General features: G+C 38.3%; 1 protein-coding gene across 3 annotated transcripts in view; it reads right to left on the bottom strand.

Annotated features, from left to right (window-relative positions):
- Positions 1-13,994, bottom strand: part of LOC124265115 (protocadherin beta-3-like) — a 62,100-nt gene that overhangs the window by 28,724 nt on the left and 19,382 nt on the right. The window contains exon 1 of one of the 3 annotated variants that reach the window (XM_046699911.1): positions 8,337-8,493. The exons of the other annotated variants lie outside the window; for them this stretch is intronic. The gene's annotated coding sequence lies outside the window, so the exon portion shown is untranslated. Of the gene's footprint in view, positions 1-8,336; positions 8,494-13,994 lie in introns of those variants that run through there. 3 annotated transcript variants of the gene reach the window in all.

The raw sequence follows: 13,994 nt of genomic DNA, 5'->3' as shown, positions 1-13,994 counted from the left end.
TAATTACTTAAAATCCCAACTCAAATCAGCCTGTATGTTTTCGTGACATGCACATATTTGTTTATGCAAAAGGTATGAGTGGTGGGTGCTACCGGTAGGTGTCGTCACTGACTTGAGGAGAGCCTTCCTACACTTTAGATTGCTTCTTTGCCTTTATGGCGAACGGGATCTGGGCTGGTGGATAACTGGGACTCGACCGGCGTTGAAGGTTCATGCTATTTTTTTTTACAAAAATTTATTCTTTCTTTTTTTGTTAAATCTTGCAGTCCTTCCCAACTTCATACTCTTCAGTCCTTGCGGATACAAATAAACACGTCCTCAGATTCCGACTTGTTACATCAAACGTATGATGATGATGATGATGATGGTGGTGGTGGTGGTGGTGGTGGTGATGATGATGATGATGATGATGATGATGATGATGATGATGATGATGATGATGATGATGATGATGATGATGATGATGATGGTGGTGGTGGTGGTGGTGGTGGTGATGGCGGTGATTATAGTTTAGAGCAACATTCACAATAAATATACCTCACACTCAGTATACAACAGTGTTGAAACGTATTAATATTGCAGCATTATTGAACATACACAGACTGACAATGATAAATCAACTGAGAACGTATTCTGTCGGTTTTGCCTTACTAATATCTTCACAAATTGTTATCCATATTGCATACTTCTCCACGAAGCATTATCTCCAAGAGTTTCCAGGTTCGCTCCATTGCATCGATTAAATATTCATGCAAATGACTTTAGTAATGGCTATAAATAATCAGCTGATGTTCCCTTCAGTAATGTCATGATCAATTTCAACTCTATTTTTACCAAATGCCTGTCTAGTGAAATATAGAGAAACATGTCTAAAAATGTTGGTGCCTAATTACCGGTGTACTGATATATTCTCAAGAAACTAAATATATAAGAAGATTCTATGGTTCTAATTTCGTGAGCTGTAAAGTTATACTGTTTCGTGAGTTGTTTTTCTTGTCTTCTAATCCACCTGAATTAAAGCAGTAATATTCATCATCCTTTCAAACTTCTTCAGATCATGGAACTTGATGTTTCAATAGTTATTGCAGCGCATTACGGAAACGGAACAGGAACCTCGCACCAGTATGGTTTCTTACAAAATTCAAATCTAACAAGGAATGGGTTTAATTCGAAAAAAAAAGATTAAAGAATATTTCTGAGAACGAAAGTTAACATTAAGATGTAAAAAAATACCTGATTGGGATAAAATCGAAAGAGATCAGTAAAATCCTAGTTTTCTGTAACACCAGCAAACAAACGATTAGTTCGAATGTAAAGATTTGGCAAGGATGTAAATATCAATCTACCATGCAGAAGGCGATGTTCAATATCACTCCAGTCAGTAATTACATTCTCCAAGTTCTGAGTCGCAGTTAATTCACAATTATTTCGCTAAAAAACGAACCGGGATCTGATCTCAATTGCAGAGTTCAGTTAAAAGCTGAAAGGACCTGATTCAAGCGCGAAGATAGCCCCAATCATAGCTACAAAACCTTCAGTGTAATCTATTTACACATGTGAATTTCATTAACATGTCAACAAATGCTTAAATTTTCTTCATTAATCTCTTTCCCAGCTTTGCCAAGATGTTTCATGCTTAAAATACTGGCATGAGTCACGATATTTGAAATGAATCGCATCATTTGATTTCGTAACGCGAGTCGGGAAATATCTCGTCGGCAAACATCACAGGTAAACGACAGGTACCACTTATTGTAATAGACAACAAAACAAATTCACCCACCTGTGGTGTTATTTATGATGAGTGGGACTAATTTATGACCCAAGCTTGTGGAAAATGTTTAAAAGTGGGACGGGTACACACAACCCTGTGATTAAGGGGCAATTAAAAACCATTAAGCGTCCCTCGCTGTTGAGACTCAAGTGAACGGGGCAATATACATGCAGCGACCGGCAGTGGAGCTCCTACATTTAACTGTACATCGCGCCGTGCTGAATTGATTCAATGTTATGTAATCTAACATCAAAGGCTGTAATTGCAATCAACGTGGTCAGGTACAAATGCTATGCAGAGGGCAATAGTTATACTACCTGGACAGACAAGGCTACACTATCAGCTGATCGAACGTAATCAAGCATGATGTCCGGATTAATTGAGGCGGCGTTTTGAAGAGGCATTTATTGCACCCTGTAATCGCATCGCGAGAGGATCTGTTATGTAAACATTTGTTCACTTCAGCTGTTACTGTTGAAGATATTTTGGTTGTATTTTTTAAACTGGACATGACAAGACAGCAGGGGTGATCTATTTCTGTATTACAAGTCTACCGACATATATCAACTTGGTTACTTCCCGTGTTAGAATCCACCCGAAACGTCAGTATTAATGTAAAAAAGAAGTCCGAACGAACTTCTGGTTCATCAGCGACTCATGTTTGCCGTAACAAGTGACTAACGGGGTCGGGTGGTCTGGCCTGCTGGCTTAGTTAATACACAGCATCAATACACGTACACAGATGCTCATTGTGACTGTCACTGGATTATTTACAGACCGTCATCACATCTCTGGAATACTGTTGAGTGTAACGTTAAACAGCAAGAAAATAATAAAATCATCCATCACATACATCATCAGTTATTTCTGTTGATATGGAAACATGAGAACCTGTAAATAACTTTTTTCAAGAAATCTTCATGACATGACAATGTTGAAACCAATGAGACAAGCTATGTCAACATTTGAACATTGACGTATGTTGGCTGGTAATGCTGCAACGTGGCTCCCTGTTTTTGTGCAATCTGAGCTTGAGTCACGCCCAGCTGTTGACCATGTGCTTAATAAAGGTGCTCTCATCGCCGAAACGTAGCATTGGCAGAATATAGAAGTTGGAACCCAGTGTAATGGAACTATGTACATTACAGTTGCTCTTGAAATTTCCATGTTTCCATGGCTATGACACTAGCTGCAGACTGACATTGTAAGCGTTGTTGTAACAACACTCACTTCATCGTTCAACATCTGTTCATATACAACATCTCCAAACAATATGATGAAAATGCTAAAGCACACATACAAATTGTATCACATATCTGAATGATATGAATGTTTAGAACAGACAAATGTTACTATAGACGATCCTATATGTTTCTTAGACGTTACCTGAAGACAAATTACTATCTCAATGAAACACCATTCTCTTGCGTGATGAGGCGGTGAAACCTTCGCGAAATACCCACTTATAGTGTATTTGGCTAGTGAAACCTACTTGAAATACGCAGCTATAGTTTTCTAGTGTAGTGAAACGTATTCCAAATAGGAATAACAAGTCTTTATGGCTGATCAACTTGTTTATTGTACAATAGCGACATTTCGGTATAGATACTTATTCCATTTCTTGAAAAGGGCATAAGTAAGCATACCTATTGTACAATAAACAAGTTGATCATACATAAAGACCTGTCATTCCTATTGCTTACAACTTCTAGAATGCTTCTCAAACAGTATTCGAAATATGCACCTATTGTGTAAAGTTGATCATACATAAAGACCTGTCATTCCTATTGCTTACAACTTCTAGAATGCTTCTCAAACAGTATTCGAAATATGCACCTATTGTGTATCGGGCGGTGAAATATACTTGTAATACGCAGCTATAGCGTACCAGGCGGTGAATTGTGCTTGAAATACGCATCTACAGCGAAATGTACATTAAATACACTCCGCTTTCCACACATGTCACTCACTATGATGAAACCACCCAGCGTTACACCCAGGCCCCTATGAAGGGGAAACAGAGCGACCTATAACAGCGCAGTAATGGCCCCGCTCACAGCACCTGAGCAACAACATTACCCTACCATCTGACATGATGTCTATTTCATGCAGTGTTGAGTCTATTTCAGCTCCCGGTGTTACATTCTGGCAATCCATTTCATGTAAATTTCGATCAATTTTCTCTAATTAGAATAACGCGTGTGTAACTGGAATGGCCTTGCAACACCTGCAACGCTCCTTGTGTGACTAAATCATCATTATTTACCACCACAGTAAGGACACGACTTCCGAATAAGTATATTATATCCTATTCACTATATTATATTTTTAGAAAAAAATAAACTGAAGCCAAACAGCGCTTGAATAATTAAATTGTTGGCATTAATGACCAGAAACAATTTATACAAAGAACTCTCGAAATACATATTGCAGATCATTGGCAGTCGATACCGCCATGTACAGCAGGTGTTAGCCATAATATTTCATGTTGGGTTTTTAATGATTTTTACGCATGTAAATGTGGTCTTTATTATGCACAATGCCGCATAATATAAGTCAATTTCAGCTTATCTGATACTGAGGACGTAACAATAGCGCCGAGGTGCAGCCTAGACATAACACGCCACTAGCATGTGCTTGTTAATATCTGCTGAGCATGTGGTAATTGCTTGATGTGTTGTAGATAGTTAGCACTGGTTACGTACCGACTTTACTGGTGATAAAACCCTCAATAGCCGTTTGTCTGTGTCGACCTTTACTGGTTAGACTCAACATGTGAAATTTGCATCCGTATGGGATAAACGGTCGATGAGCTGGAATGACATAATCTAAGTCTAAGGCCTTCATCGAGCACTGTTGATGGGTATCCAGATCTACAGTATCACATGACATAATCGCGTCTGATGATACATGTCCTTATGTATCGTTACGTAGAAGTGTGTGAGTTGGGCGAGAATGGGTAGGGGTGTGAGGGTGGAGTGGCTTGTATTTGGGACTTACTGCATAGGGGTGGGTTTGATAATAGTTTGGTGACTGACGTTGGAGTTGGCATGAGCTGGACGGTTTAGACAGGTGCAGTTTGACCTGGGTGGCATGGATGTCATCTGCTATTGCTGACGAATTTCATGACCTCCAATGTCAGCCTTTACAGAACCTAGATCAAAGTTCACCAGTCGACATTATCATAGTTTTCCTAACCAGTATAAATTAAGAATCTACTTACCTCAAAACAAGTGTCCGTATTTTAAAAAAGCTGTCTAAATTTGTTGCAATATCAAATTGTACTATTGTACGACCAATATGTCGTTAACTGCCATGTCGATCACGTTACTTGTAATACTGCTATTTGTAAATATATGCTCTTGTACCACCGTTGATGGTTTTTGAGAATAAAAACCTTGAAAGCTTGATGTGCGTCATGTTAAGATGTAGATTGTAGCATGGCTGGGCCGCTGTTGACAACAGAATTTATATATTACAGAGTTTTTACATTATTTTAATTATTATACATATCTAAGCTATGGCAGTGGCTAACACTCACGTACCGACATGACTAACCCGCCGTGGCTGACAATCCCGAGACAAACTGTGTTGGCAAGGAATGATTACGATATATGGATAGACTGATGGATAAATAGATTCCGTGTTTTGATGTCCGAGTCTGACTCCACATGTACGATTCTAGCTAATCGTACTTGAATCACTTTCAGACATGAAATGTACACGGTATGGACTTCGCCAGTGTCATACCTACATGACACGTGTCTACAACCACCGGATAGGAAAGAAATGAGTCAATTTCCTTCTGGATCATCAGCTGAGACAGACCCGCTTAATAGTCACACTAAGAAGAAACTGAAAAATCGATCGGTGATTGATTGAAATCCGCGCGTATGAGAAAGCAATGTACATGCTTGCTCGTCCCGACTCCTCCAACAAAGCTCAACCATAATCAAACTTAAAAACAGATTATTGATCAGGAAGTATTTCCGTGCAATGCATTGGCTAACTGGGATTATACGTTGCTAAAACACAGCTATCCAGTTACCCACGTGGGACATTAAAGCACTGGCTGATTAGCACGGCTCACTACTTCATCAATCTATGATGTATAACTTACACTATAAACACGGGATCAGCTGATCAACAGCCATCATTTCACAACATATGCGTCGGTTGCACAAATATCTCACCTACATATAGATTTTCAAAGAATGTGTTGTCTGCACGATGTATCGTCTCTTTGGAGGTACAATAGACTTATCGATTTTTAGTTTTGCCATTGCCAACGAGATCCATTAGCTTGGGATCGAGGTACACGTATGTATATTTCAGTATATGTATATTGTACACGTTTAGTCAACCGGTAGTCCCGACACAGTGTTTTATACCGGCGGGCAGGGTACCAAAGGTCAGTGGATTGTGACATCGTAGTGCTATTAAACTGCATGGACAGCAAGCAGCGATTCGCGGGGATGCACGCTAATCGCTGCTGTGTAACTCAATATGGAAATGACATACAGCAGACTGTACTTTAACATGATACCTCGGACACTGACAAACACCGGTACACTGGCTTTGCTGGTTTACTGAATTACGGTTTTCGGGCATAATACATATTCATAGTTTATAGTTTGCATAATCATCATTTACTCATACGGAACAAAGTGTACAGTGAACCTGAATATATCAGACATCTGTCAATAACGATGATTGCAGAATCAACGATAGATTAATACGAGCTGGCTTGTTGCGTGTGTTTAGAGCTGTTACGCTGTATTGACAATAGTTATATCTAACGTGATATTGATGCGATTAAGATTTGCTCCATTACTTCCGAGGAAGGGGCAATTTTGCATTCGTCTGAAGGCCTGTTATCGCCAGTTTTCAGTGGTCGTGTCTGTACGGTTTTCACCACAGTTTTGCCTCCTGCGCCCCGTGAAGTCTGTTTTTCCGGATACACGAGTGTGGTTTTCCTCTGCTGTTGGCGTGTTTCATACGTTTGTCTGAGTTTTGATTATCATTCAATGCTTTCAAGCAAGCATCTACACGGAAACGTGGCATATACTCTAATAGAGAAGTTGTATATCCCTAGAACTATCCCGCTTGTACATCACACCAACTTCTATAAAATGAAACTCAAAGTTTTGATTAGAATAAGGATATATTGTTTTGGAGTCCAAATTGTAATAGTTCTGTGTTCGAGCCTTGGATTAAAGTCCCGTGAGTATTTTGTTTGGGGCTTTACGGTTTTGGAGCGTTGATATATATCAGATGGTTATTTTTGTATATATTTACCAGTTGCCTTCAAACAACTCGGCTTTAAATATCAAGCTTTATGATATAGTGTTTAGTTCCGTCCCATGAAACATGACGTCCATCCCGCTAATGTGTATGTATATTGCTGACATTTTGTTTGAAACATTAGCCTCTTCTACACGTCTCTTTAAGGACTTATGTCTCTTGTCGTGATCAGTTGTTATATAACTGCAGAGTCAGCAAATACATTGTTAACATATACTTTCCCGAAAACGATCTACCATTTGTGACGTATATTCATGTTAATTTGGGATAATTAGTAAATTACAGAAAATACATGCATGACATTTATGGTAGAATTAAGTCCACGGAGGGTCGTTAATAGACTATTCGCGATGATGTCACTCTTTTCAAACTTTTTTTAAAAGAACATTTTTATCATACTCGAAATTAACATTTTCCTCAAAGGCAACTGTCATTATGAGTTGTCCGTTACTGATGAGTTTAAACGTCTATAAGCGGACAGTCAATCAATACCGTGGCTTTAGCCAATAATACCCAGTACGGATTCAGTTTAACCATCAGTCATCCTGCAATACGCCCTTCATCATCATTAGTAAAGAGAATATTTTAATAAGCAAAACATCGTCACCAAGCATGAACACGTGTCCATGAGATGTCAGTCATTCCTTTTGTCGGCATTGTATATTGCAATAGCGACAAACTACAACAGATGGTGCTGTTGCCGTTTAATGAGTATGTAAAATCTATAAATAATTATAAAACCCGTGCATAACAATCACGAAGCATGGCAACGCATCTGGTGCGATAAAAAACGTGCTTTGGCGAAATACGGATGGCGGTGATTTACGACGCTTCGATCAAGTTACGCTACATGTGACAACCCACTGCCCGTTGTGACGACTTCAGAAATATACGATCAGTTTGGTGCTTGAAATCAACACATGTCGATTTCATGTTATGGTTGTCAATATCATCTAACGCATATTTGATAAAATCACAAAAACACTGACTATAATATTATATTTTAGTATCAGCAAGTCGATCATGGCGTTCAAGAACGTAATTTCCTTCAATAAAAGCTTTAAAATAATTTGCTTGAATGGCAGGGAAATAAATTATCCTAAAGACAACACTCACCAACTGTCGTGAAAACACTCGTAAAAACATCAGACATTAAAGTATTGATTTCTGAAGCACATGAGAAACTTCATACTAATATGGTGTGAGTTAGAGCGAGACGAAAACCTCACCTCGCGCGCTAAAATATTAATCCACTCACCGACACACTGTCAAGCTGTTCCCGGCAAGAGTACCACTCGTAAAATATTAAAGTCCAAAACGCCAGGCTATCCTCTCCTGCAACTAGCCGCTCGTTCTACGCTTCGCTATACTCTACTAAAGTGAACCATCGGTTGCCAAACATACTCACGGCGAGCTCCCGTGCTCAGCCAATCAGACGGCGCTTAACACTGACAGCGTGGCCTATGAATGGAAGGGGGGCATCCGCGGGGGGACTGACGTTATTCAATCGCGGGGGACTATTAGCCAGTCTCCCTATGCATGGCTCATCCTGACTGAGGATTAAGGAAGGATGTACCTGCTCTTGTCAAATCGTACCTGTTGTCGATAATGTGTAATATTCTCGCTCCGTTAGAGTAGAGGCATGTACACAGCAGGATGGATGTGGAGCGCGTTAATAAACTGGACCTGTCTTTCAGCTGGGGTCGCGTCGTGGTGGGTTCCGTCCCTGACAGCAACTCTGCTAGGTCCCTCGGGAGTTAGTATACCCCCAGGCTTGCTCCAAATCGGTAGTATCTTTTCTAAGAGGATTTGATGACACACTTCCAACAATAGAAGATAGGGCCAGTTTGAGCGACATATGTCTACGGGATCTCTAAAGAGTGTTGGGTGGGATTAAAGTCGTGTCATTTTAACAAAGCTAATAGTCGTGCACGCCAATATAATTGTTTTATTTCCTGCAATATAAACTTGAATTGCAAACATTGCTGCATGTTTTGATGCAATCACAGCCAAATTCAACAATAAATTGAATACAAGCAAGAATGCACCAGTCGTTTTTGATTGCCGCGATTAGATCGTGCAATGAGACGAATGCGTGTGAAATAAAATACATTTGCAGAGCCTAAACACTAACGATGGGAAATTTAACGCCTTGTGTGAAGCTATGCGCAGATTTTATACCACTTAACAAAGGAAAGTTTCTTGTATAAGATGCATTAACAAGATAAAACCCGATTTCACATATAGAGTTTCTGGAACAAGATTTAATATATCGATTAAGTGGTGTTCTCAACGGAAACGAAATTATCCTATACCCTTAATGTTATGTACAAGCAGGGTTTATTTACATGGTTTTATTAGTATATCAAAACTACAGCTTAATGTAATGTAACTAACTCTTACAGGAGATCGAAACTTGCCTAATTGCCAGCATTGCATGCACACTTTAATTACCCGTTTCTACAGTTATTTCAGGATCTGTCGACGAGAATTTCTGGTTACATTTATTTATTATAATGCATGATGGAAAACGAACACTTTAATGGCCTGATTATGCATTTGAATTAATGGTCTATGAAAGCTTGGTAAACTGGGGTTCTGTTTGTAGTGGACGCACGCGATGACGGTGTCACAATGTACAGCGAGCGTTGAAGGCATCTATATTCAAATATATACCCAGAACGTGGTGTGCAAGGCCCTACTTTTGACGAGAGAATACAAACTGGCGATAGAGTTGACGAATGTCGTTAAAGGGTTAGTTGGCTGCTTCGTGTGGATATTAAAGTCTCAAAGTCCAATAAATGCGGGCATAGGGAACCACTAAATGTCACATTTCAATATTGAGACGCCAGAAGGGGACATCACTGTCCACGACGGTAATGAACCTGGACAGAGACACCATAGGGGTTAGAGCGACGTCTCTCTCTCTCTCTCTCTCTCTCTCTCTCTCTCTCTCTCTCTCTCTCTCTCTCTCTCTCTCTCTCTCTCTCTCTCTCTCTCTCTCTCTCTCTCTCTCTCTCTCTCTCTCTCTCTCTCTCTCTCTCTCTTGCATTTTACTCATTATCAAACTACCATTGCGGCGATCAAGTATCCTCGGATACACATGTAGCTGGATGTTTTTCAAGTTTAAAATCACAATTTAGCTTTAGGCGGCAACTAAGTGCCCTTACAATTTACTAGCCCAAGTTATTTCTAGGTTTTAATATGTTCCCTTATAGACGATCTCCGACTGAAGATGTGATTGCGATATGGATCAAGAATAATCTACAGCATCCGGTTGAGAGACAAATGCAAAACCAAAACATTTGCATATAAAAACACCATCTGTGTGAGAAAGTTTTTAGAAACATCAATAATTCCATACACAAATATATGCGTTTCAGCTTGCTGGTGTTTTTGATGGTATTATTGGCGCGCTGGGTGAAGGCACCGCTCCGACTGTATTGATGCTGATCAAACTATTTCATTATATCAAACCCGTTTTAAACTTTTATACAAATGACAGTACTGATGACATTGATTTCGCTACCATTATGAGAGACGGCGTGATGAGTATTTTCTGTTATAGTATTATACTCATTGTAAAGCATTCCGTTACGTAAATAATACACCCAGTTCGCACAGTTAACTGAGCCTACGTACACAGTTGCGCTTCCATCCCCCGAGGGACATGCTTCAAAACTGTTCCCAGTTGTGAGGAGATGTATGCTATTGAATACACGTCATGGCATATATACACAGCAGATGGGCTTAAAGCCGTAAATGTACAACCTTTTATATCAATAGCTCCTGACAAATTTATTTCACCATTCCCTACCCGGACTCCATTAAACTGCTATCGATTTCTCTCTGACTATTGCATACTGTCGTGGGAGCAATGATAGAACGGTGTCTCATTTTCGCCCTACCAAAGCCCAGTTTCATATTTACAGCATTATACTTACCGCCACATACGGAAATGAACGACCTAAGGTCTTGCATATGTCAAACAAACATGACATCTATTGCGAGACGAAAAGAATCTATTTCGTGCTGCACTGCATCAATTTCACTTGTAATTGGCACGTGTCATCGCCGTAGGTCAATGTTAATAGTAATTGGCATGATGCTCGTGAAATCTGCATGCAATAGCTATAGGGGATGGGTGGTCACACGCCGTTTGTTTCGGTAATGTATGCTCCACAGACCCGAAGACAATACGCATCTATGTTCAGCTGATGCCAGTGAGTGACTAATGTAGGTTGCTGCAGCGCTTGGTGTGCCGGAGACAATAGTCACAACGCTGTTGTCTATTTCAACAACCACATTGTCTATGACAGACTATAGTCATTTCTGTCTATGGGTTAAACCCTCAACGGGACACACATAAATGAGTCAGGGTACAGTAATGGATCTATTATCTTTCTTCAGCAAAACTATAACGTGTATTTTTTATTGACAATTTTCTTCTTTGAAACTATCAGACAAAACGTATCCGAATGACAATTGAATTCGAGTATTCTCTTCAGCGTTACGACCCTTTCAGTTTTATTTCAGCTATACAGTGATAGTGAACATACGAGTTATATTTACTTCCAAAGGCTTGATGAGTTACAGCTTTCTTGATATTACATACTGTTAATATACTCACTGTAAATACTTACAATGCATAAATGTAACTGAATCAAATGAATGATCTATCAGTATAAGTAGATCAGATGAGAAAATCAATGAATTTATCCAATAAATGGTGAATAATGTAAGTATATTAAGTAAACAATGGATCAGTATAAGGTATATCCAATAAATGGTGAGTAGTGTAAGTATATCAGGTAGACAATGGATCAGTATAAGGTATATCCAATAAATGGTGAGTAGTGTAAGTATATCAGGTAGACAATGGATCAGTATAAGGTATATCCAATAAATGGTGAGTAGTGTAAGTATATTAAGTAAACAATGGATCAGTATAAGGTATATCCAATAAATGGTGAGTAGTGTAAGTATATCAGGTAAACAGTGGATCAGTATAAGGTATATCCAATAAATGAATGGTGAGTAGTGTAAGTATATCAGGTAAACAATGGATCAATGGATATAAGGTATATCCAATAAATGGTGAGTAGTGTAAGTATATCAGGTAAACAATGGATCAGTATAAGGTATATCAAATAAATGGTGAGTAGTGTAAGTATATCAGGTAAACAATGGATCAGTATAAGGTATATCCAATAAATGGTGAGTAGTGTAAGTATATCAGGTAAACAATGGATCAGTATAAGGTATATCCAATAAATGGTGAGTAGTGTAAGTATATCAGGTAAACAATGGATCAGTATAAGGTATATCCAATAAATGGTGAGTAGTGTAAGTATATCAGGTAAACAATGGATCAGTATAAGGTATATCCAATAAATGAGTGAGTAGTGTAAGTATATCAGGTATAACAATGGATCAGTATAAGGTATATGGATCAATAAAATGGTGAGTAGTGTAAGTATATCAGGTAAACAATGGATCAGTATAAGGTATATCCAATAAATGGTGAGTAGTGTAAGTATATCAGGTAAACAATGGATCAGTATAAGGTATATCCAATAAATGGTGAGTAGTGTAAGTATATCAGGTAAACAATGGATCAGTATAAGGTATATCCAATAAATGGTGAGTAGTGTAAGTATATCAGGTAAACAATGGATCAGTATAAGGTATATCCAATAAATGGTGAGTAGTGTAAGTATATCAGGTAAACAATGGATCAGTATAAGGTATATCCAATAAATGGTGAGTAGTGTAAGTATATCAGGTAAACAATGGATCAGTATAAGGTATATCCAATAAATGGTGAGTAGTGTAAGTATATCAGGTAAACAATGGATCAGTATAAGGTATATCCAATAAATGGTGAGTAGTGTAAGTATATCAGGTAAACAATGGATCAGTATAAGGTATATATCCAATAAATGGTGAGTAGTGTAAGTATATCAGGTAAACAATGGATCAGTATAAGGTATATCCAATAAATGGTGAGTAGTGTAAGTATATCAGGTAAACAATGGATCAGTATAAGGTATATCCAATAAATGGTGAGTAGTGTAAGTATATCAGGTAAACAATGGATCAGTATAAGGTATATCCAATAAATGGTGAGTAGTGTAAGTATATCAGGTAAACAATGGATCAGTATAAGGTATATCCAATAAATGGTGAGTAGTGTAAGTATATCAGGTAAACAATGGATCAGTATAAGGTATATCCAATAAATGGTGAGTAGTGTAAGTATATCAGGTAAACAATGGATCAGTATAAGGTATATCCAATAAATGGTGAGTAGTGTAAGTATATCAGGTAAACAATGGATCAGTATAAGGTATATCCAATAAATGGTGAGTAGTGTAAGTATATCAGGTAAACAATGGATCAGTATAAGGTATATCCAATAAATGGTGAGTAGTGTAAGTATATCAGGTAAACAATGGATCAGTATAAGGTATATCCAATAAATGGTGAGTAGTGTAAGTATATCAGGTAAACAATGGATCAGTATAAGGTATATCCAATAAATGGTGAGTAGTGTAAGTATATCAGGTAAACAATGGATCAGTATAAGGTATATCCAATAAATGGTGAGTAGTGTAAGTATATCAGGTAGACAATGGATCAGTATAAGGTATATCCAATAAATGGTGAGTAGTGTAAGTATATCAGGTAAACAATGGATCAGTATAATGTATATCCAATAAATGGTGAGTAGTGTAAGTATATCAGGTAGACAATGGATCAGTATTATTGCATCCAATAAGCAATGCATCCGCTACCTGTATCAAACACCTGAACACATGTCGCAATGCAGCCAATAAAAACTCTATCAGTAGAAGTGTATCCCATAAACATTGTATCAGAGTAACTGTGTCTAATAAAGTGTATCAGCAAACGT

Source organism: Haliotis rubra, unplaced genomic scaffold (genome assembly GCF_003918875.1).
Source record: "Haliotis rubra isolate DU_JTF1 unplaced genomic scaffold, ASM391887v1 Scf121, whole genome shotgun sequence".
NCBI classification, from domain to species: domain Eukaryota; kingdom Metazoa; phylum Mollusca; class Gastropoda; order Lepetellida; family Haliotidae; genus Haliotis; species Haliotis rubra.
Note: the sequence above shows the minus strand (reverse complement) of the source record. Positions and strands in the feature narration are given on the sequence as shown.